Genomic DNA, 24,018 nt, shown 5'->3' on the forward strand with positions numbered 1-24,018 from the left:
TTTAAAGTGTGCATCATCTTTTAGGTCAAATTCTTGCATTTGGGCTGTTACCAAGCAAATGCAATCAGTATCAACAAAATAGATCTTTGCAATGCAGAGAAAACAGAAGCTGGATAAAGTTAAAGCTAAAGTTCATTTAGATGTTCACTGTTTAATGCAGCTCTGTGGGGTATGGAATACTTTAGCCTGCAGTTATAAATGAATAAATAATGTAATTTATATATATATATATATATATATATATATATATATATATATATATATATATATATATATATTAAAGGTTCCTTAAATGTGAAATAAAAATTGCCAGTAGGTGGCAGTGAGTCACTATTAATAAGTGAGTCATTGAACCGAGTCATTTAAACGGTTGATTCATTCAGGAACGAAACCAAGATCACATTTGTAATTATGCTGCCTTTTGGAGAAATACGTAACTCTTTGTGTGATAGTAACTATATGAAACTATATAAATTATATAGCTCTATACATTTTCTGTACCATATCTTGAAAAATGCGAAGTTTCCAGTGACAGAACGCATTTCAAATGCATATGCGAACTAGTCTGGAGCATCACGTGGTATGCGCGCGCTCTGTGTTTTGTTTGGACATTGGAGGGTGAGGGGGCAGCTACTCTGGCTACTCGGCACTCTTTTTTGGTGCTACAGCTGGTGCAGCATTTATTATAAATAATAAATATATAATAATTTTTTTTTTTTTTTTTAATTTTTTCACTTCTTAAACTAATGTGAATTTACATTCTGCATGAATAGTACCCACTGCAAATCATCCAAGGGGTGGCCAGAGTTTATACAGGGGTGGCTGTGGCCACTGGGGGCGCCCCTGTTCACATCTCAAGGATTTGAAAAACACAAATGCATCAGAATCCTTACAATGGAAACGCTGTTGTCGCAATCACTGTAAATGTCAACACTGCACTTCAGCCACAGAAAATGTCATGTCAGTGAGCTAAAGTGACACTAAAGGGGAAAAAAATCATCATCAAAGGTCAAATTTATCATTATGGAGAGTTCCCCTCTACAAAATTTGGCTACATACAGTTTTACTTTTACTATGCTCTACAATACATCATCGTTCAAATGTAGGCTGCTATTGTTATGAGCGGAACAATTCTAACCCGCCATTACTGAGTGGTGTGTGGTTTTGGGTAAAAGGGATACAGCCTAAACTGGAAGCTAACAATAAGCTACATTTTCTACCTATTAGATTGTGTTTTATTAACATCCACACCTACCCCAACCCTTAATCCTAAACCTTCACTTTACCATAATGGAAAAATAGTCATTATTGTTGTTCAGTGTGACAAAAATTACGCTGTATTGATGTGTGTAAGCACAATAGCCCTGTATATATCCATTCTAGCCTTAACTGCGGATTCACCAAGTATGGTTGAATCTCTCGATAACATATGTAAATCACATTTAACTCCAAAATAAAATATAAATAAACAAGTTATATTTAGCAAAAGTATATGAAGCATATTTTTAAGCCTTCAAGATTTACAACATATTGACAATATGGGGAAAAGAAGTAGCCTAATTTAATATTTTTATTATAATTTTATAGTTCTAATTTTATGTATGTATATATGTGTGCATTTTTGTTTATTTATTTTCATTTAAATATAGTGCCTCTACAGTGGGATCAAATTTAATGTGGAAACATAGTCATCTCTTATAAACTTCCATTTCAATTGTTGGTCCCAGTGGTGTTTGGCAGCTCGGAAGGCTGATATGAAACCAGAGACCCTCTCCCCCTCTCTCCCCTCTTATCTGACCAGCACACTCCATGTTCACAAAGATTCTTCCAGACTCTTTTTTGAGAACATTCTGGATATTTTAAGGAAATATTGACATTTTATTTTAAGCAATATATCATTTTTGTATGTTTTTGTTGTTGTTATTGTTGTTGCAATTAAATAACAATAATAATAATAACTTGTTGAGAGCAAAATAATGTGACGGTGGTCAATGAAAACCAAAATCATCAACCCACTGATGGCTGGATTCAAAATGATAGCAACTCATAATGCAAGTCAGTAGTGTGTAGCCTCTGTGTGCCTGTATACTCTCTGGATTACATCTAGGCATGCTCCTGATGAGATGGTGGATGGTGTCCTGGGGGATCTCCTGCCAGACCTGGATCAGGGCATCAGTGAGCTCCTGGACAGACTGTGGTGCTACCTGGCAGGTTCAGATGCTCTGATACATAACTTGGTTTCAGGTCTGTGGATTGTGATGGCATCGGTGCCTTCATATTAAGCTGGGCATTGTAATACACCAGGACGAACCCAGGGCCCACTGCACCATCTTAAGATCGGACGATGGTCTAACAGCATGTGAAGGTCTGTGCAACCCTCCAAGGATATTCATCCCCATGTCATCGCTGACCCACTGCCAAAACGGTTATGCTAAATAATGTTGCTTGCAGGCATCTTAACTTTCCCCACAGTAGCTCCAGGCTATATAACAATTATCACATGCTCAGTGTGAACCTGCTTTCATCCAGAAAGAGAACAGGCTCCGGTGGCGGACCGGCCAGTTCTGGCAAATGCCAATCGACCTGCACGGTGAGGGGCTTTGAGCACGGGTTCCACTACAGAACCTAGGGCCCTCAAGCCACCCTCATGGAATCTGTTTCTGAGAGTCACACGAAGGTCATTTGGCAGGGCATCTCCTCACAAAAAGGAGCAGATATGCTTCTTTTCTTCAGGGTTGTTGTGTTTCTACACACCTGCCCAGTTCCCATAGTGTAATGGGCCATCTCCTGGTATCTCCTCTGTGTTTTTGAGACACCAAACTTAGTTTGGCAACACATATGAATGTGCCATCCTGGAGGACCCGGACGACCTGTGCAATCGAATTGACTGTTCACAAAGACCCGCCCACCCTTAGTTACTGCTGCTATCCCACACTATCACACTACATGCAGTGAAAAGTACATTGCAGAGAAAAGAGTAACCTGACAATGTGCCGACAGACAACACTAATAAAACACAATCTAATCCACATTTTTCTGAATGCGGAAGTCTTGCCCGACTGGAACAGTGCTTCACATTTCCGGACTCTAATGTCTTTACACATTTACATTTTTTTGTACTGTTCTGTTGCGGTCTCTGGTGTGTTTGCACATTTACATTTTGTGTACAGTTTCTATACACATTTACATTTCCCGAGCTGACAATGTAATGTGAAAACTATGGAAATGGTTTTAAAAAGCACATGGTGCCGTAGTTTCAACACTTTACAGTGTTGCAATGACTGTCTTTTTGCAGTAAAGGACCTGTTTTAGTTGAATGAGTGGGAAGATGGCATGAAGCACATTGAAAACAGATGAGGTTATTATGCACATTTCAATATACAGCTTCCGATCAGGGCGAAGTTCACAGGATTTTGTCCACAGAATGGTAAGAGCACATTTTAAAATATTATTTTAGTATTTCACACCCAGTATTTTAAGTGCTGCATGCCATGTTGCCAGACATGGACTGGTATGCAAAACAAGTACTTTATAGGAATTCCTTTAACCATATTTTCATATTTCTGTTACTCTGGCAGCCAACAACAGCATAGAATAACACTGCACACATACTTATATTAAGTTATATTGAAAAAGTTTCAAATCAGCCAGTCTTTTTTACCCTGTTTTAACATGAATTTCTGTTGAAACCAGACGTAGCTGTCGGACAAGACAGTGGATAGCAGCGACAGCACATAATATACGCATTCTGATTGGTCAGATTCCCTTTCAATCAAACTCTCTGCAAACGTTCAATTTGGTTGCATGTTTTGCCTTATGCTACAAGTAGTCACAAAGACAAAACACAAAACTACAGACATAGCATAGCAACTAAAAATCCTTGCAGAATATCTTCACAGCAACACACTTCGTTGAGATGCCAGCAAGAAACAACTAATGCAAACTTGACAGTATCTCACCAGTTCAGCGTTTTAAGCAGCTGGAGCGAGCTAACTGCTAAAAGAGTGTCAACTTTTCAGTGGGCGGATGTATTTGGAACTCTTCTTTTCAAGGGTCAACACAGTAGTGCTCACATGGTCGAAGTCTCACTGTGCTCTGTGGATGCTGTCAGTGGAGATATCCACCCCGTTCTATCACTCCGTGAGTGTGTGCTAGTCTGACAGATGTTGCAGACTGCTTCACCCACTGATGATGAACGTGGTGTTAGCCGTGAACCTACACAAAGCCATTATTGCTCACAATCTCAGCCAGTGAGCCTTACTGCCTATAACATTACCCAAGACGTCTGGTGTTTGTATAGCTGTATTGCCCTAAACCATTCTATAATACCATTACATTGTACTTTATGATAGAAGTATTAAACAAATATGGCCTCATGGACTCCATCTCGTCTTATTCATTAAGACTACAGATGTGATTTAAATTATTAATGTCATGAACAGAGGTTGTCACAATGTTAAGGTACTATTTAGAAAAAGTTGTCTGAGACTGCCCTGGATCATTTTAGAATTGTGAATTTTGGTTCTGTTTTAAAGTTTGCGGTCAGTATTAAGGTTAGGATTTTATGTTACTGAACAGTTCTATTTTTAAATACATTCCTTTTGACCAATATAATTAAAAGCAGTTGAATTGTTTTCAACATTTAGATCAGAAATTCTTGTAACATTATAAATATATTTACTGACATTTTGAATGCTATTACTCAATTTGATCAGGGAGCTTCCAGGCTGACAGTGAAAACAGCACTTGTGCCACACACGCAAAACACACGAGGAAGACCTCTGAAATGTGTTTGGCTTGTTTTTAACATAAGTAAGGCCTCGTCATTTCCCTTGCTCCATTTCCCGATGATATTAGGCAGTGAGATCTCCCCCACTAGCCCTTGTCAATGACAATCACTCAGTGTTTGTCAGACCTCATTAGTCATGATCTAACAAACTGGTAATCAAAAGGTGCAAATGCGTAGCCCACATCTTTGTTGCGCTCCAGTGGAAAATGCCGGGTGAAAGACACCACAGAGGATCCTGTCTCACACCGCTGTGCCCATCGTGAGCTGAACGCTATCAGTGGCAGCTCTGAGAGGTTGGGGTGGTGATTTCTCTGTGCTAGTTTTCAGTCGTGCCTAGTGCATTATTGATCCCCCATTGGTTTAATCAGTAGCCTTGTCACATTGCTACAAAGAAACCCTGAAAACCTGGCTAAGATGAAAGCAATTTACTTTGACATTAAGAAGATTGCAGGCTAATGCTACATTTATTCCTGCTTCTGTTTGTAATGGTTCAGCTTCTGTTTGTAATGGTTCAGTTTTTTTTTAGAAGGGTGTGATCAAAACAATTTCAAGACAGGTGCAAATGAAAGGTTTAGATTTGAACTATTTTGTCACATATTATTTGCATTTCCAGCCAAGTTACCGGTTTAAAAAAAAAAAAATAATAATAAAAAAAAAAAAAAAAAAAAATATATATATATATACAACACACCAAATTACATTGGCAGCTCTGTTCTGGATGTATTTTGAGTGCTGAGTGTTGAAAATGTAACCTGAAATTATGAAACATTCAAAATGAAATAAAATTGTACTATTAAATATCATTGAGAATGTTTACATGGACAATGATATTCCAATTTTAACACAATCAAGACAATACTATGATTAGGAATCTACCATGTAAACATATTTTTGATTACCTTAATCCGGTTTAAGTCATATTTGAAGTAAACAGAAATCAAATTAAGACATGTGAAGTAGGCCTATTCCTAGTTGCATTATTAAAGTCCAGTGTAGACATGTACACACCTAAATCACATTATTACCCTCGTGTAGGACTTTTAAAAGTATTTTGCGATACATATACGGCAGTGGTTAATCGTTTGACGACAAACGATAGAGCATGGCTTTAACAATGCCTTCAAACTGCACTATAAGCTTTCGTAAAATTAAAAATGGATCAACCAAAACTATACATTGCATCATAATGAAGTCAAACTGTATATGTGGATTTCTGGGTTGAACGTTGGATGGCGTAGTGTGGTGATGTAATGATGTGTCCCATTATAATCAATCTATGTACTATAACATTTAAAATGGGAACATGAAAGGAATATTCTAAAAGCAGCTCATGTAAACACATTAATCTTAATAGTGTCTTGTTCAGAATAGGATAAGTAATTAGATTACTGATGTCCATGTAAACATAGTAATTGTGATATACATAGATGCTTATGTTTGACCTTTAAGACACATTTTGGCTTTTTTGTGTCTTTACGTTAAGCTTTATAATAACAATATTGATTATAACATATGAATTTTAAGGAAAAAATATAGTCCATACGTTCATTCATTAATTCATTCATTCACTTATTTTGGTGGATTTGGGGGTGACATATCACTCAAGTGTTTAATTGTGAGATTTATCCCAAAATTAAAAGGATGACATAAAAAATTGTTGACTCCTAGTAATGTTCAGGAAACATTACCTCCTCTTGTGTTATAACTCCTCATTAGTTTACATGCTCTCCATCTATCTTAAATGAAGGTCCCTATGTTTCCCATTATGACTTTCAATGCACTGATACTGCATTCTAAATTATCATTGGGTCTGTTGAGGATTAAATATAGTCATCAAATTAACCGTTCTAGTTCTGTGATAATGAAGCAGTGGCTGTGCTAGAACCACCTCATGACTAGCCAATGACTTTTTGTTATAGAACGTTGGTTGAAATAGAATGAAATAAAATAAAATAAAATGTGCTGCTATTACCATTTAGATTGTGCGGTCAGCCCACAGGCAGGATACATGTACAAATAAATAATTGAATTTGCACACCCTTGTAGAAAGCCCGGCCTGTGTGGAGATATTCATTTTTTCCAATCCCCATTTTCACATTGGCTTATTGTCGTGTTTTCAAGGGCACTGGTCTAGTCCTGCAGGCACCGTAAATAATGAGTCAATGGTTAGACTAAAGATGACTCCATTCCACATTTCCCCATCATGCAAGTCAAATGAAGATAGTGTTCCCATCAAATTAATGTGATTCTCACCAAATGGGTACCGGGTTTTTTGCAGATGCTTTGTGCTGGTTACCCGAATTTACAGTGTTCCCACTAGACACGATGTGATAAGATTCCAGCAAAAAGAAACTGATGCAACACAGTTGATGGGACAAAATCAATCAAAATTCACAGCCAATCAGAAGAGTGTGTGGGCCATAAATACACAGATTTCACATTCTTTCCACAAAGGCATTACACTTTCAAAGAAATGGATAACTACATAATCTAATTCCGAAATACTAAAACATTCTAACATTATTAAAAGCACATACTGAGAGACAGATGTCATGTTTGTAGTGGGATACAGTTTTTTATTTGCATTTTCTTTTTTTCTTTTTTTTTATCTGTATTTAGACAACATACAACTAAATGGAATTGTGTTACATACACCCAAAATATATATTTTTGCTGCCTGTCGAAAAAAAAGTTTAAGCCCTACAGACTGAAATAGTTACTGCAAGAGACAAATCATTGTTGAATTTGACCTTCTGACTGACATATTCTATAAGACCAAGTGTGCAGAATATTTACAGGTGAGCTGACACTGCATCTTCAAAAATAAATAAATAAAAACACAACAAATAAATTAAACCGAGAGAAAGCATGAGAGCACGCGGGAGATCTGCCTTTAGAACGTGTCTCTGAGCATGAGTATGAGTGTGTCTTCCAGCTTCCTATGCTATCATTAATAACAGTCCCCTGCGAAGCCATTTATTGCACATCCCATTCATCATTGTCCTCTCAAAAAAATAATACTATGTCCTCCAGAGATTTCTGGCTCACTGGGGGATTTAGACGTCTGTGTGGTTTGCCCTTTGGTTATTCCTGAATTTCCTCATGCAGGTTCCTGGGGGGATATGAGGTAGGGGGGGCAGACCATGAGTTCATCTACAATAATAATGCAAGATACTTAATACTGTATAAGCGATGTTGTATTCCCTTATGACACTAAAGCAATGAGGCTTTGTATAATAATTACATTTCTCTGTTTGAGCATCCCAACCATCTCGCCACAGCAGTATTGGCTCAACCAATGCAGTGAATTTTACTGTTATTTTTTACTAAAAAATAAAATAAAATAAATAATAATTATATATATATATATATATATTGTTTTGGAGAGAATGCTGAAATCAGAACGTAATTAAACAGTAAATTTTGCTTTATTTACATTGCCAAATGAATTTTGAATTGCTGTTGCCATAGTAAACAATAATAAAAATATTTTATCAGTCAAATCAATCTACATTTGATGTTTAATTTATTTATTTATTTATTTATTTATTTATTTATTTATTTATTTATTCTTTTTTTTTTTTGCCTCAAGGCCCAAGTTTTGACTTCGTTTTCCTATTGTTTCATACTTGCTGAAGGTAATGGCTGAAAATGTGTTTGAATAATAGCATTCAGTCATTGACCATTTGTGGCATATGCAAGGTTGAGATATACTGTACAAAGATAGGTTTAAAGCAATACAAATACATTTCACATCTGAACAACTTCTTGCTGCTTAGGAAAATAAAAATCAATAACCAGACATTTTAGAAAACCAAGCAAGAGCATGTTCTGGAAAAAGAGGACATACAGTTACCCTAATATAATTAAAAGATTTACTGTGTTTCTGTCTAAAGAGTGAGATCTATTTCTGATTCTTTTTGGCATCATCCAGGACACAAATTTTGTTTGACATAATGTATGAGAATGTTGTTTGACAGTATAACAATAAAAGAGACTGGCAAATAAACTATGAGCTACTTGTAACCAGCACTTACGGCTTTTCTGCTTCCTTAGCTCACAGGGATGCTGATGTTAAGAACAGCACAAAATACATCAGCACATCCCCAGCTCTGTCTCATTGCTGTCTTGTGCACCTCATGAGTTCAGCACCACAGCCAAATGCCAGTGTGCATGCAGAGGACAGATTTCCAGCTTTCTCCCAGAACTCTACACTCTGCCAAGCATTCTTCACCTAGTCACTTGGCATTGTGCTGAAGCTCATGCCATTACTATATAATATGACTTTGCCAACAGAAACAACGGTTCTACAATACCTTTAGAATTTGGTGTTATAATTTACAGAAAGATTTCTATAAACAGGTGTAGCAGCATTTTTGCAGATATTTTTTTTGGATGAAAAGGATGAAAATATAGAACTAAAGCTGGCTTGAATTTTAAGTCGAAACAATATTTGATCAAACAGGATGTGAGACAGCCCAACTACTACAACAAAACATAACAGAATTAGTCTAGTACATTACTAATACTCATGTCTGTGTTGTGGTTTTCCCACCAAACATCACTATCACCTCCTGGCATTAAGCAATTGGTTTTTCGTAGTTAAAGGGATAGTTCACTTTGAAATAAAATTTTGGTATGTTTTAGCTTACCTCAAGGGCATCCAAGATGTAGGTGTCTTTGTTTCCGCAGTAGTTAAAATTTTGATACTTTTAGGTCAAACCATTTTTGTCTGTCAGTCATATAATGCAGGTCTATGGTCACTACGACAAAGAGCATGCACAGAGAAGTCAAAATTAAACAATTCCCCATCGTGAGTACACATTGATGTTCTAAGACACGAAACGAGCAATGAGAAAACGAACATTATTTGTATTGTTTTTACCTCTTTTACACAACTATGTCCAAGTGATCTGAGGGCGCATGCGTTTCCTGGTGTGTGACGTGTGCGCGCGTTCTGGCTTAATCTGCGCAAGTGCTGGAAAGTGCCGGAAGTGATCTCTCATGTGTGTGTACGTCACTTATTGTTTACACAGAACAGAGTTTGTATGTAAGACAGCTAATAGTAATGGTACTAATTTGTGCTTATCCGGGATGTTTAAATCAACGTAAAAGAAAACAATTACGTATGCTCGTGCAAACTCATCCGAGAGTGGTGAGTTTTCACGCATTCCCAATTTATGAGCCTACTTTCTTGAAGTTATGGTTGAATGCTCTTCGGCTTGATATCAACACACCCATACACTTACTTACTAAAGACATGGTTCACATACCTCAATTGGATGCGAAAACACCAAAGGCACAGATGAAGATGTCAGTACTATGAGATCCATTCCTTGGTTTGTAAAATCATCCAGGGGAAAAATGATCGCAGCATACCCTCCACAACTTTAGTAAGTTTAAGCAAACATAATTGTTTTCTTTCATGTCAGTTTAAACATCCCGGATAAGCGCAACTCAGTACCATTTCTATTAGCCGTCTTACCTACAATCTCTGTTCTGTGTAAACAATGAGTGATGTACACCCACGAGAGATCACTTCCAGCGCTTTCCAGTTCTTGCGCAGACAAATACAGAACACGCAAAAACGTCACACACCAGGAAGCGCGTGCGCCCTTAGATCACTTGGACATGGTTGTGTACAAGAGGTAAAAACAATATAAATACTGTTTGTTTTCTCAAATAAACCGCTTGTTTAGTGTCTTAGGCCATCAATGTGTACTTACGATGGGGAATTGTTTAATTTTGACTTCTGCATGCTCTTTGACGTAGCGACCATATACCTGCATTATATGACAAGACAAGAACGGTTTAACCTAAAAGTATCAAAATTTAAACTACTGTGGATATATCTATACCTATATCTTGGATGCCCTGATATATATATATATGAGTTTCATTTTTTCTAAACACTGTTCCAAATTTAACCAACTTGTTGTAAATAAATGTAAATTTTTTTGCTAAAAGTTGATTACATTCAATACCCCCCCCCCCCCCCCCCAGTATTCCCTGAGTAAAGTCTCTAAAATAATGCATAGACATAATATTATTGTGGAGAACAAAAGCATTAAATAGACATTAACAAAAGTTGATTCAGATGTAACGTTTATTTGCATATCATTGACATAAGCCTACACTTTAAAAAAATAAATAGTCAAAATAAGGCATAATAAATACATATAATATGTTCTCACAATTCTAAAAGTCACAATTGTGTTTTGTTTTTCTTCTTATTATTATGTTTTATTTAGTGGTGGAAAACGCCTTCTATTGCCATTTCAAATTACGCATTTCAGTGTGTTGTATTTTAGGTATAGAGAAAAGATCTGTAAACTTAACGATGTCTTCACAGAAAATTACCAGTATACTGCTTTTCTACATAGTACATGACTTACAGTATACAGCAGTCCATTGAGTAATTGAGTTTATCACTCTTTCCAATGCAATATCTATGGGCGTTCCACACAAGGCAGTTTTTTTTTTTTTCTCTCGATCATCTATTTTTACAGTCTAGACAGCCATGTTTGGCCGTGGTGTCATAATGTATATTGCTGTTTTTCAGCATCTCACAACATGAGTGCACAAAATGTTTTTATGTTTCCAAAATATTGCTCAATCATATTTATAAGAATTTTCTAAGAGTTCAAAACAATTTGCTGAACTGAAACAGAGATAAGATCGTAGCTAAACAGAAAAGAGGAATTGCTACACTGAGGTTACACATTTATAGGAAACTCTTATTTAGTCTTATTTAACTATATGTTATATGTTACATTCAGAGGCTGGATATGAAGTTTTGCACTGCATAGAATAAGTTCATGCCCCATAATAATCAAAGAGCTGCCCTCTGAGACCAACAAATTATTCCTAGATAAAGAAGCCGCCACTTATTAATTAGAAGACACATAACAAGAGACAATAACTGTGCGTGTCTAATGTGGCTCACCTAATTATTGGCATAGTCTCAAAACCCTAGAGACGTCTAGATGCTGAGATTTTTAACTGAGGCGCAACCTTGCACAATTAGCCCATTGTCTCTAACAACGAAGCACAGCATTCTGGGTCCTGTCTTGTTTCAGCTGTACCGTGAGTACCCCAAAGAGATTTCATTTATCTCTGCATGCACTAAGGCCATTGGGTAATTGAGAGTTTAAGATTGATTACTGGGAGCAGATAATGACTGACTGTTTGCAGGTTGGGTTTAAGTTGCAAAACAGGTTTGGTTGCTCATAAATATTAAACATTCCTTTAGGTACGAACACCCTAGCTCTTGCAAAGAGTAATGGTAACTTCGTTCCAAGGCATAGGCCAGTTTCTGTGTTGAAATATTCTAAATAATTTTCATTTTCAGAAATAAGAGTGATACGATCAGTCTACGTCCAACCACTCTATGTATGATAAATCATTAATTAAACCACAATGATTAATTGCAAATTTCCCATTAGTTACAGGGAGAAATAAATGGGCGGCTTATCGAGGGTTATTATGATTATCAATCCTATGACATTTACCATAACAACAGAATTGCTTCCATGTTTCAGTGATTACTTTTGTTAATTGGATATTCAAAAGTGGAAATGATGGTCGACTACACACCAGCTGAACACACTCCTTTTGCACTCCGCCCTGGGGTAAGAGTTAAGGTCAGTGGAAAGAAGTGTGTTTTGGGTTACATTCCTGGTACAGAGCAATGCACTGATCCTAAAAGATAAAAAAAAAAAAAAGACTGAACAATTTGTAACCCAGGCTCATTAAAAATGTGAGCTTGTGGTGACATTTCTGCAACATCAATGATATGTACATTATTGAATGTTTCGCAGCAGTTTCAAAGTGAAATGTGTAGTGAGTGGCACTAAAATGTGTGTTCAATATGTGAACAATACATTGCTTCAGGTATTTTGTTACAGAGGAGGTTCCCGTAACGCCTCCTCCTCACCACCAGAAGGAACTGTCCCCTGAATATTAACAAACTCTGATTCGGACTCCATTTCCCATCACCCCCTCATACCTGGGACTGATCACCCTGCACTCAGAACTCCTTTGATTCTACGTCATTCATTCATTCACTCAAACATACCATCATCCTCGGATTACCATGGTTGCAGACACACACAATCCACTCATCTCTTGGAGGGAAGGACAAATCACTCAATGGGGCACCACGTGTCAAGAACGTTGCCTGTCAAGAACGTTGTCTGTCAAGAGTTACGCGAACCTCCATTAATGCCTTTCTCTCTTCAGCTCCTGACACTAATACTTCACATCTGGCCCCAACATACTCGTAGACCTTTGTAATAATAAAAACTACGGGAAGAAGGAGGCGGGAACCAACAATCAACAATCAAACAGAAACTTTAATAACAAAAATAAACACAAAACAGCGCATCAGCCCCTCACAGACGACTGATGCGCATAAATAAAAAGCAAACATAAAATAAAGCCCAGGCCTGGTCCTCTCTTGTCCTTCACTGTCGTCGCTCCAGTTTTATATCCTTCCATCTCCTCCATAGGCCTCGAGACCGGTGGGTCGAACAGGTGTAGCTCATCTCCAATCACTTCACCGGCCTCGCTCCTCCCACATCCCTCGGCCCCGCCCCACTCGTCACATACCTCCATCGCCCCTCGCAGGCCGGGGGACCCTAGAGACTGTGCTCTACTCCCCTCCCTCCGGGGGGGACCGCTCGCAGGGACCTGCGGGAACCTGGGAGTAGGACAGACGAGGCGAGAGAAAAGGAGATGGAAGGATGAGGAACGACAGAGACTAGAGAGGGGAGAGAGGAGAAAAAAAAATTCCAGTTCCCAGAGGCACTGCTGCTCGGCCCTCCTACAGCTGGGTGATCTCCTCCGCGGTGCCTGGTGGTGGCACTGGACGGCCCTCGGCGGACGGCACGACACTCCTCCGCCGCCTGGTGGACGGTGACGGCTCCTCCAGTTTTGGGCAGCCGGCAGGAGTCCCCCGTTCCCTGCTCCTCCGGATACCTTCACGGAGGCAGCAGGCTCCGGCCCCCCCTGGCGACTCCTCCGCTCCCTCACGGACGGCAGCCGCTCCTCCACATTGCGAGCGTGCGGGCAACTCACTCCAGCCCACCGCCTTGACAACCATGGCGGCACACTCCTCGCCTGCTCGATGGCATCTTCAGCAGTGCGTCCTCCTTCTCCCGGGCTTCGGCACCACTGTAATAATAAAAACTCCATAACCACGGGAAGAAGGAGACGGGAACTGGTGGACAATCAAAACGAAACTTTAATAATCACAAAATAAACACAAAATGCGCGCAAATAAAAAGCAAACATAAAATAAAGCCCAGGCCTGGTCCTCTCATGTCCTTCACTGTCGTCGCTCCAGTTTTATATCCGTCCATCTCCTCCGTGGGCCTCGAGACCGGTGGGTCGAACAGGTGTAGCTCATCTCCAATCACTCCACCAGCCTCGCTCCTCCCACGTCCCTCGGCCCCGCCCCACTCGTCACAACCTTGCCGACGCCTTCAGTAAGAAGAAAGCATCACATCTTCCCACGCATCGCTCTATCGACTGCGTCATCGATCTGATGCCCTGCACCACTCCTTGTAAAGGGCGGATATTTACATTACATTTACATTTATTCATTTAGCAGACGCTTTTATCCAAAGCGACTTACAGATGAGGACAGTGGAAGCAATCAAAAACAACAAAAAGAGCAATGATATAAGTGCTATAACAAGTCTCAGTTAGGTTAACACCGTACACGTAGCATGGTATTTTAAAGGGGGGGTGAAATGCTATTTCATGCATACTGAGTTTTTTACACTGTTAAAGAGTTGGATTCCCATGCTAAACATGGACAAAGTTTCAAAAATTAAGTTGTACGTTTGAAGGAGTATTTAAAAAAAAAACCTCTTCCGGTTTGTCACAAGTTTCGGAAAGTTTTTTTCGAGTATGGCTCTGTGTGACGTTAGATGGAGCGGAATTTCCTTATATGGGTCCTAAGTGCTCCCGTATAGCACAGCACTGAGAGGCTGAGCACAGCCTGATCAGAGCGAGAGCGTCGCGAAAAGTCACAAAAGAAGTGTATTTTTGGTTGCCAGGGCAAGACAACCCTGCACAGATTACCAAAAGAGAAACAGCATTAAGGGACCAGTGGATGGAGTTTATATTTACAGAGCATCAACGGAGTTGTGCAAGTGTTTTGTTCCCTGCATTTCCGATTGCACATCGTTTATTTCTGAAGGACGATGCAATCCCAACGAAAAAGGGTCACGATCGTGTTGGAACCGCAGGCGGTGAGTAAAACTGCTTCAAATATCTCTGTGTTGTTAACTTAGCTTTCAGCGCGTAAGCACATCAAGTAAACAACATGCGATGTTGTCATCAAACTGCACTTTCCACATGTACAGCTTAAAAAAATAAAAAAGACGACATAAAGTGGAACTTAGTCATTTTCCAAAACCGCTAAGCAAATATATACAGTTTCAGTACATACTGTACCACATAGCATACCGCCTTTGCTGATGCTGCTCTTGTTAAATTTCAGCCTCTGGATGCAGTACTACTCTATAGGTACTCAAGATTAACAGGATATTGAGTGAAAACGAGCATTTCACCCCCCCTTTAAATAATATAATTAATAAAAAGAAAACGGATAGAATAAAAAAAAGAATAGAGCAAGCTAGTATTGGAGATCTTCACACACACACACACACACACACACACACATACAATTGCATAATAAATGAAAATAAAATAGAATACAAAATATTAGAAAGGTAGTTAGATTTTTTTAAAGAATAGAATTAGAATAGTGAGTGTTAAAGTTAGAAGATGGTTATTGAAGATGGCTAAGGACTCAGCTGCTCGGATTGAGTTGGGGAGGTCATTCCACCAGGAGAGAACATTTAATTTAAAAGTCCGTAAAAGTGACTTTGTGCTTCTTTGGGATGGCACAATCAAGCAGATATTACCATTATCTCAACCGGAATCAGAAGCCAAGAAGTATTACATTGACGAAGAACTCTCTGAGGGATTCATTCAGCCATCCACAAGATGGATGGAGGGTTACGGCCATTCATTGATTACCGGGGCCTCAGTGGTATCACCATTAAATTCCGTTATCCATTGCCGCTAGTTCCAGCCACACTAGAACAGCTTCGCTGCGCCAAATACTACACCAAGTTGGATTTACGTAATGCTTACAACCTGATTCACATCCGCAAGGGAGACGAATGGATGATGACTTTCTCCACCACTAGTGGACACTACTAGTACTTGGTTATGCCTTTCGGCCTAGCAAACACTCCATCAGTTTTTCAGTCCTTCATGAATGAAATATTCCAGGACAGATGGGTAGTCGTATACATAGACAACATCCTTATCTGTTCAAGTTATCTGGAGGAACTCGTCCACCATGTGAGGTCAGTGCTGAAACGCCTTATCCTGTATCAACTCTATGCCAAGGCTGAGAAATATGAGTTCCATCAAACCAGCACTTCTTTCCTCTGGTACATTATCAGTCAGGAGGGAGTAGCCATGGATGAGAAAAAAGTCAAGGCAGTGTGGGATTGGCCACACCCTCAGACAGTGAAGGCGTTACAACATTTCCTGGGGTTTACAAACTTATACAGATGATTTATTAGGAACTTCAGTTCAGTCGCTGCCCCACTGACCGCAATGACTAAACGACACACATACAGTCAGTTAGTCCCCAGAGTCTCGCGTAGCCTTCAACGAACTAAAGACTCGGTTCACCACTGCCCAGATCCTTCGACATCTACACCCAAAACACCCTTTCATTGTGGAGGTTGATGCTTTTAACACGGGGTAGGCATTATACTGTCTCAACGCCATGATTGAGGGGGGAACCAGGCTAACAGACCCCCCTGCATATCCTGGATGACGGCAAGGAGGCATATCAAGTGCACTAGTTACTGGATTGAAGACGCAGGGGCGACACCCTTCAGTATTTGGTCGATTGGGAAGGGTACGGCCCGGATGAACGATCCTGAGTCAGCTTTAAGGATCCTTGGCCCCACTCTCATGGAAGAGTTTCATAGGTCGCATCCGGAGAAGCCGGCTCTCCGACCTCGTGGAAGACCCTGGCATCAGGAGCCACATGGAGCAGGGGGGCTCTGTTACAGAGGAGGTTCCTGTACCACCTTCTCATCACCAGCAGAGGGAACTGTCCCCTGAATATTATCGAACTCTGATTCAGACTCCATTTCCCATCATCATATCTGGGACTGATCATTCACACCACACCTGACTTCAATCACACCTCTTCACTCTCCACACCTGGATCTCATTTACATTTACATGCCCACACACACACATATAAGCAGTCACCATTCGCTCAGTCACTGCGAAGTCTTGATTTGCACTGGCTGTCTTTTCTGAGTGTTATTACCCGTGTTTGTTTCTAGTGTATTGACCTTGGGCTGTTTATTGATTCCCTGATTATTCTCTGCCTTTCCCGACTCGTATTGTCTTCTCTGAACTCTGTCTGTCTGCCGCCTGTCCTATTCTCTCGCCTGGCTAAGGTACTGTCTAAGCCTTTTCTTCATTGTTCTGCCTTGCTGGTTTCTGACCCTGTATTGTCTGACTATTCTCAATAAAGCTGCAAATGGATCTAACGCCTTCTTATGTGTCACAACATATGTATTGCAGCAGTTCAGAATTCAAATGTCCGAGAAGCGTGGCTGAAAGGTTAATGATGTACCATGTTGGAAAACCCCACACCAAACCCAACCCGAAACCTACCCAATAGTGTTAGCAAATGCAAAATTAATATAAACAAGCAGTCGCTGAGGCAAATGTGCTATTTTAACTTCCTTTTGTATGGGATTGAGGTGTTGCAACACCATGTTGCTTAAGCTTCCAAGCAAACCTACTGTGTTACAAAACCCAATAAAGCTGTATAATGCTAATGTACAAAAGTATCAGTTTTCAAATTTAAACTGATTTGAAGTCATAATATTGTGTAAATTAAATTAAAGTTTATTTGTATAGTGTGTTTTACGATACAAACCAACTTAACAGATAATTACATTTCTACACTATTTAGTAGTGGCTTATCAGTGGTGACTGTCAGTTTATGTGCATATGACAGAAATTTACAAAAATAATATTAAAGATGTTTAAACAGACAAACACTATTAACAGCAATTATTATATGATGCTATCACACTTGTAGCAAAAGTTGGTAGTTCTGTATATTGTTTCAGGTTTAGCATCATCTGAGGTCCTCTGACATTATCTCTTCCAAGGGGTTCTGGATCCAGACTGAATTTTGTGTCAATCCTAGTTACCACGGGATGTAATTCCCATGGCAAAAATGGAGAAACAAATAGAGACATAATTAGCACAGCTGCTATTCCAACCAAGTAAAATGAATTAGTTTAACCCAAGCTAAAGAATTATAATGCACTTTTAACTGATATAACTGCAGTCCAAAATTATGATATGCATTATTTGAATGCTTGGCCAAAGAGATGTTTTTAATCTAATTTAAACTGGTAGAGTGTCTCTGAAACCAGAACATTATCAGGAAAGCTATTCCAGAGTTTGGGAGCCAAATTTAAAAAGCTCTACCTCCTTATCGTATCATAGGAACTACCAAATGTCCAGCGTTTTGTGACCTTAGGGAGCATGATGGATTGTAGGATAGCTAGTAAGGTATGCAGGAGCTAAACTATTAAGGGCCTTATAGGAAATTGCAACAATGTAAAAACATTTGTAGTCTCTGGAAGAAGGAGGCGTGAACATTTAAATAAACTTTAATAATAAAATAAACACACAATAGCGTGACAGGCCCTCGCGGATGACTGCCGCACACAAACAAAACCAAAACACGAAATAAAACCCAGGCCTGGTCCTCTCTTGTCCTTCACTGCCGTAACTCCTCCTTTTTATCCTTCTGGAGTTCCACTGTGGGAGTTGAGTCACTATAGATATGTGTCTTATCCAAATTTAATAGGAGACAATTATTGGTCATCCAGTCTTTTACATTATTAGGGATCTTCCCTAAAAATGTAGGGAAGATCCCTACCAGCAGGCAGGCTTCCAGCAAAACAGATCTTGCACGGATCAGATAGCGACACTCCTTATTATAGTAGAGCAGTCATTAGAGTGGAACTCACTGTTGTATATAAATTTTATTGATTATGAAAAAGCCTTCGACATTTTGGACAGAGAGACCCCCTGGAAGCTCCTATGACAGTACAGCATCCCTGAAAAGATTACCAACCTTATCAGGGATTCCTAGAACGAGATGTCCTGCAGAGTCTTACATGGAGGGCAGCTTGCAAATACTTTCCAGGTGCGAATCGGAGTTCGTCAAGGATGTCTGTTGTCGCCATTCCTATTCCTCCTCGCCATGGTTTGGATAATGAAGACATCCACTCGGGAGCATAGAAACGGAATCCAGTGGACCTTGTGGGACCAGCTCGATCACCTGGACTTTGCCAACGATATTGCACTCCTCTCGCACAGTCAAATGCAAATGCAAGAGAAAACAAACAGGGTGGCAGCCATGTTGGCACAGGTTGGACTCAACATCAACAAAGATAAGAGCAAAATTCTGAAGATCAACCCCACCAGTACCGAATCAATCACACTGCATGGAAATCCACTGGAGGAAGTGCAGTCCTTTACCTACCTGGGTAGCATCATCGACCAGCATGGTGGAACAGTTGTGGATGTCAAGGCAAGAATCGGAAAGGCAAGAGCCACCTTCATCCAACTAAAGGAAATATGGACCTCCAGAGAGCTGTCCTTGATCACCAAGATTCTAATATTTAACTCCAATGTGAAGTCAGTCTTGCTGTATGGAGCAGAAACTTGGAGGATGAATAAAACTACCACCAGTAAAGTACAGACCTTCGTAAATAGCTGCCTCAGAAGTATTCTCCAGATCCGCTTGCCTGACACCATCAGCAACACCAACCTTTGGCAAAGAACCTGCCAACTTCCCATTGAAGAAGACATCAGGAAGAGGAGATGGGGTTGGATAGGGCACATATTGCTCACCAGCCAATATCACCATGCAGGCACTGAAGTGGAATCTCCAAGGCAATCGGAAGAGGGGCCGACCAAGAAATACCTGGCGGCGCAACCTTGAGGCAGACACCGCAAAGATGGGCTACAGCTCAGGACAGATGACTCTGGAGATCCTTGGTTGATGGCCCATACCCCAGCTGGGGTGAAGGGCAATGATCATGATGATGATCATCAGCATAACATTGCAAACTAATCCCACATTTTCTAATAATATTACCAATATTATTTTATTGAAAATAGCTGAGGACCTAGGACAGATCCTTGTGGCTCACCATTTAAATAAACAAAGTTGTAGCAAAAGGACAGTTAGCATCTAAACCATCTTAGAGTCTGTCCTTGAATACCTTTTATAGTTTTGTAATGGATCTGTGAATATGTCATGATCTATGGTGTCCAATGCAGCAGTATAAATAATTATGCAAAATTTGATTTCCTTAATCTGGCCTTCTAAATCATAATTTGTTTAGAAAGGAATAAAAGATGTCATAGTTTTACTGCCTCTAGTGTTGATTTCAATTACACTTCAGTGATTTATTTCCAGTGGAACTGCAAAGGTAATCTTTTGCATGCATCATATATTAATTGTTCCTTGTGTAAGCTTAATAACCTGCTATGTAATTAATCTTTTTTTGTTTGTTTGCCTCAATGATATTCATATTTAAGCTTTAAGATGGTGGCCATGATTTCATGACATATTTCTGGTTAAACATCCTGAAATAAAATGTATATCAACCAATCATATATCAGAGTTATGGTAAGGTTATGTTTTGGGAGATCCATAATATTCTTTTAATGCCAAATTATTAAAATGTAATCTACCATGGAAGGATAAAGATAATGCAATGTTTTGAACAACAAAGGAAATGCTTCTATTAAATTTGGAGTTATAGTTTGGGATCTGCAGAGAGCTGGGGATATTTTTTTAGTCTCTGGAGTAGAGATTCTTTCAACACAACAACAAAGGGACATTTCAATCAGCTCCTTTCTTGTGACTGAAAGAATGGCACACTTTGATGTCTCATACTTTGATGGCTTAATATTGGTGTAAAATATGGATCAGTCACTTATCAGAGGGAATTAAAAAACATGTCCATTTTACTCTAAAAATTCTAAAAAAGACTAGTGTGGTATGAAAATATTATATTACATTTAAGCAGAGACAATACAATTCTCTTCAGAGGCATTAGGTGTAGGCATAAAAAAATATATGAACACAAAAACAAACCACAGGAGTATACCAGGAAAAAATAAATGGCAAATCTAGTGAAGAGCAAAGATTGCCAAGAATCAGGTGGTGTTTGTAAGCACACCACATATTTTGTTATCTGTATTTAACTCTGACAGGTCATGTACAATTATGATATCCTTAGACATTCAATTACTATAGAAAGTCTACAAACCCCTGTTAGAATTGCAGGCGTTTAAGAAGTAAAGAAAAAAAGTAGCACATTCTTGGTTAGGTCATGATTTGCTTTTAATACAGCAGCCAGTATATCAGTTTAGCACATCTTTATTTGTCTATTATACTTTGCTATACCTTGCAAAAGTGCTTCAGATTCATAAAAAACTGTGAGGGATCTCCAGTCTTCACATTATACAAGTTTTTGATTGGAATAAATGTTGGGCTCTTAGTCAACTGTTCCAAAATGTTCTTCTTCTGAATCAATTCTTTTGTAGACTTTATTACTGGTTTGGTTTTATCATGCTGAAATATTAAATTCCTCTTTGTCCTTATCTTTGTAATGGAGTCCTGAAGGTCTCGAGCCAAAAGGGTCTGGTATTTGATTCCTTCCATCATGACTCCTTCTATTTTGACTACTTTCCCCAGTCTCAGCTGAAGAGAGGAAGTCCTACAGCAAAATGCTAGTACCATTGTACTTGATTGTGAATATGATGTTATTGAGGTGAAAAGCACCTTTTTATTACATGTTTTTATAACATGTAACATACCTTCTAAACTTACGGGAATTTAGTTTCATAAGACTTTGAAACATTTTGCCACATTTATTTATTTCTTTTGCCACAATTTAGAAAAGCTAAAAAAAAAGGTAAAAAAAAAAGGTAAAAAAAAAAAAAAAACCTTTGTCGCCTACCCAACATTGGTATCAGGAATAATAACTGTGTGTGCTTTTCTCCCCATGTGCACCCCGTGACCCAGTTTCTCCATCTCGTTTTGAGTAGAAATTTGATTCACCTGTGTCCTGTTAAATACACAATGTTAAGCACTGTATTGTTCCCTGATTCCTTTGTCCGATGTTAACATCAATACCAAGTGCTATGTGTGTGCCTCTCTCTCCCCTATGTTACTCCGTTTTTGGAAGACTGTTATTTGTGAAACTCCTTTGTCATCATTCTCCTTTGCACTCGCATAGTAGTCACCGTGACATGTAGTGGTATGTCTTCACAACGAGATGCAAAACATCTTTATAGGAACTTTCCAGAACAACAATACCACTTCAGCAATAAGGATACTAAGAATATCCTACAGAAACAGCTTTTTTTTTTTCTTTTTGCTTTTTTTTATGAATCATCTTTAGATGTTTAATTACTTTAAGTAGTGTGATTGGTTAAATAAACAGACTAACATGCAGCAGATATGCTTGATTTCTCACATGATTTTATGTATAATATTTTATTATGACAGTATCATTTTGACTGGGGTGTATGTACTTTTCCAATGCCTTTGACTATGTTAGTCGATCTGGACTTTTCCTCATCCAACAAAGACCAAAGTTACTGAAGGTGTTACTGAGTTTCATGAGGGCATGACGGCAACCGTACAGTCTGAAGGCACTCACTCTTAAGAGTTCCAGATAAGGTGTGGGGTAAAACAAGGATGTGTCCTTGCTCCTACCCTCTTTGGAATTTTCTTCTCTGCCCTGCTATGCCGTGCCTTCCCTGATGACTCCGGTATCCTTCCACACACCCACAGCACAGGAAAACTGTTCAATCTGGCCAGGCTGCGGGCAAAGAGTAAAGTATGCCATGTTCTGGTACGTGAGCTGCTTTATGCTGATGATTCTGCCTTTGTTGCCCTCTCAAAGGAAGATCTACAACTACTCTGCTCATCTTTTGCTGCTGCATGTCTAGAGTTTGGTTTGCAGATTAGTCTTAAAAAGACAGTTATCCTTGCACAACCTTCAACCTTGAATCTTACAGTATACATTAACAACATATGTCTATCTGTGGTAGACAAATCCACCTACCTGGGTATTACAGTATCAAACAACTATAACCTTGATTCAGAGCTTGACACGCACATTGGGAGCGCATCATCAATGTTTGGAAAATTGGGCAAGCGTGTCTGGCACGACAAGTACCTCTCATTGCTCCTCAAAGTCTGTGTATACCATGCATGTGTACTTAGCACTATATGCAAGAAAGACATGGACAACATACAGGAGACACGAACATTGCCTCAACGCCTTCCATTTTCGCTGCCTTTGTTCTATAATGGGTGCATGCTGGAAGGACCATGTGTCGAACTCTGTCATCCTTGAGAGAACTGGTTCCAGTGACCTGTACACCATCCTTCGTGTACGCCACCTCTGCTGGATTGGGCATATTTATAGAATGAATGACACCCGCCTCCCAAATATCTTGCTATATGGCGAGCTGGCAAACGACCCCCACAAACATGGTCGTCCTCATCTACTTTTTCAAAGACGTAATTAAGAGGGATCTTCAAGCCTTCTCCATCAACTTTGACAACTGGGAGACACTTGCAAATGACAGACCCAACTGGCATGCAGCAATTAAACATGGCCGCAAGGTTTCTCAGGAGGTCTTCAAATCATTTCTGGATGAAAGACGTAGTAGTATGTACTTTTCAAAGTCATTTTTCAGTCCCCTTTCTTCCTCTTTTTCTTCTTCTTGTTTTAAGCTACTGTGCTTATTTTTTAACCATCAGAATGTACAATAAGCAGAAGTGGCACCATCTGCTTACATTAATAATTGACCAGACACTGTATTCATCAGTTTCTATCTGGTGTCAGCAGCAGGACAAGCTCACTTAGAAAATATTATTAATTATTTTTTTATTTTTTTGTACTGTATATGAATACAAGTGTGTAAAAGCAGCATTGTAGGATCAATCACATTCACAATGTAGCAAAAGTTTAGCATATAGACCATTAAAACATCTTAACTGTCACCCGTCCCTTCAGTGGGTCACCTACATTTACTGCACTATAATACAAATA

At 39.2% G+C, this 24,018-nt stretch overlaps 1 pseudogene; it reads left to right on the plus strand.

The window, feature by feature from the left end:
- The window catches only part of LOC127974295 (uncharacterized), a 35,429-nt pseudogene extending 15,491 nt beyond the window's left edge, over positions 1-19,938 (plus strand).
- The last annotated feature ends 4,080 nt before the right edge of the window (positions 19,939-24,018 follow it).

Source organism: Carassius gibelio, chromosome B16 (genome assembly GCF_023724105.1).
Source record: "Carassius gibelio isolate Cgi1373 ecotype wild population from Czech Republic chromosome B16, carGib1.2-hapl.c, whole genome shotgun sequence".
NCBI classification, from domain to species: domain Eukaryota; kingdom Metazoa; phylum Chordata; class Actinopteri; order Cypriniformes; family Cyprinidae; genus Carassius; species Carassius gibelio.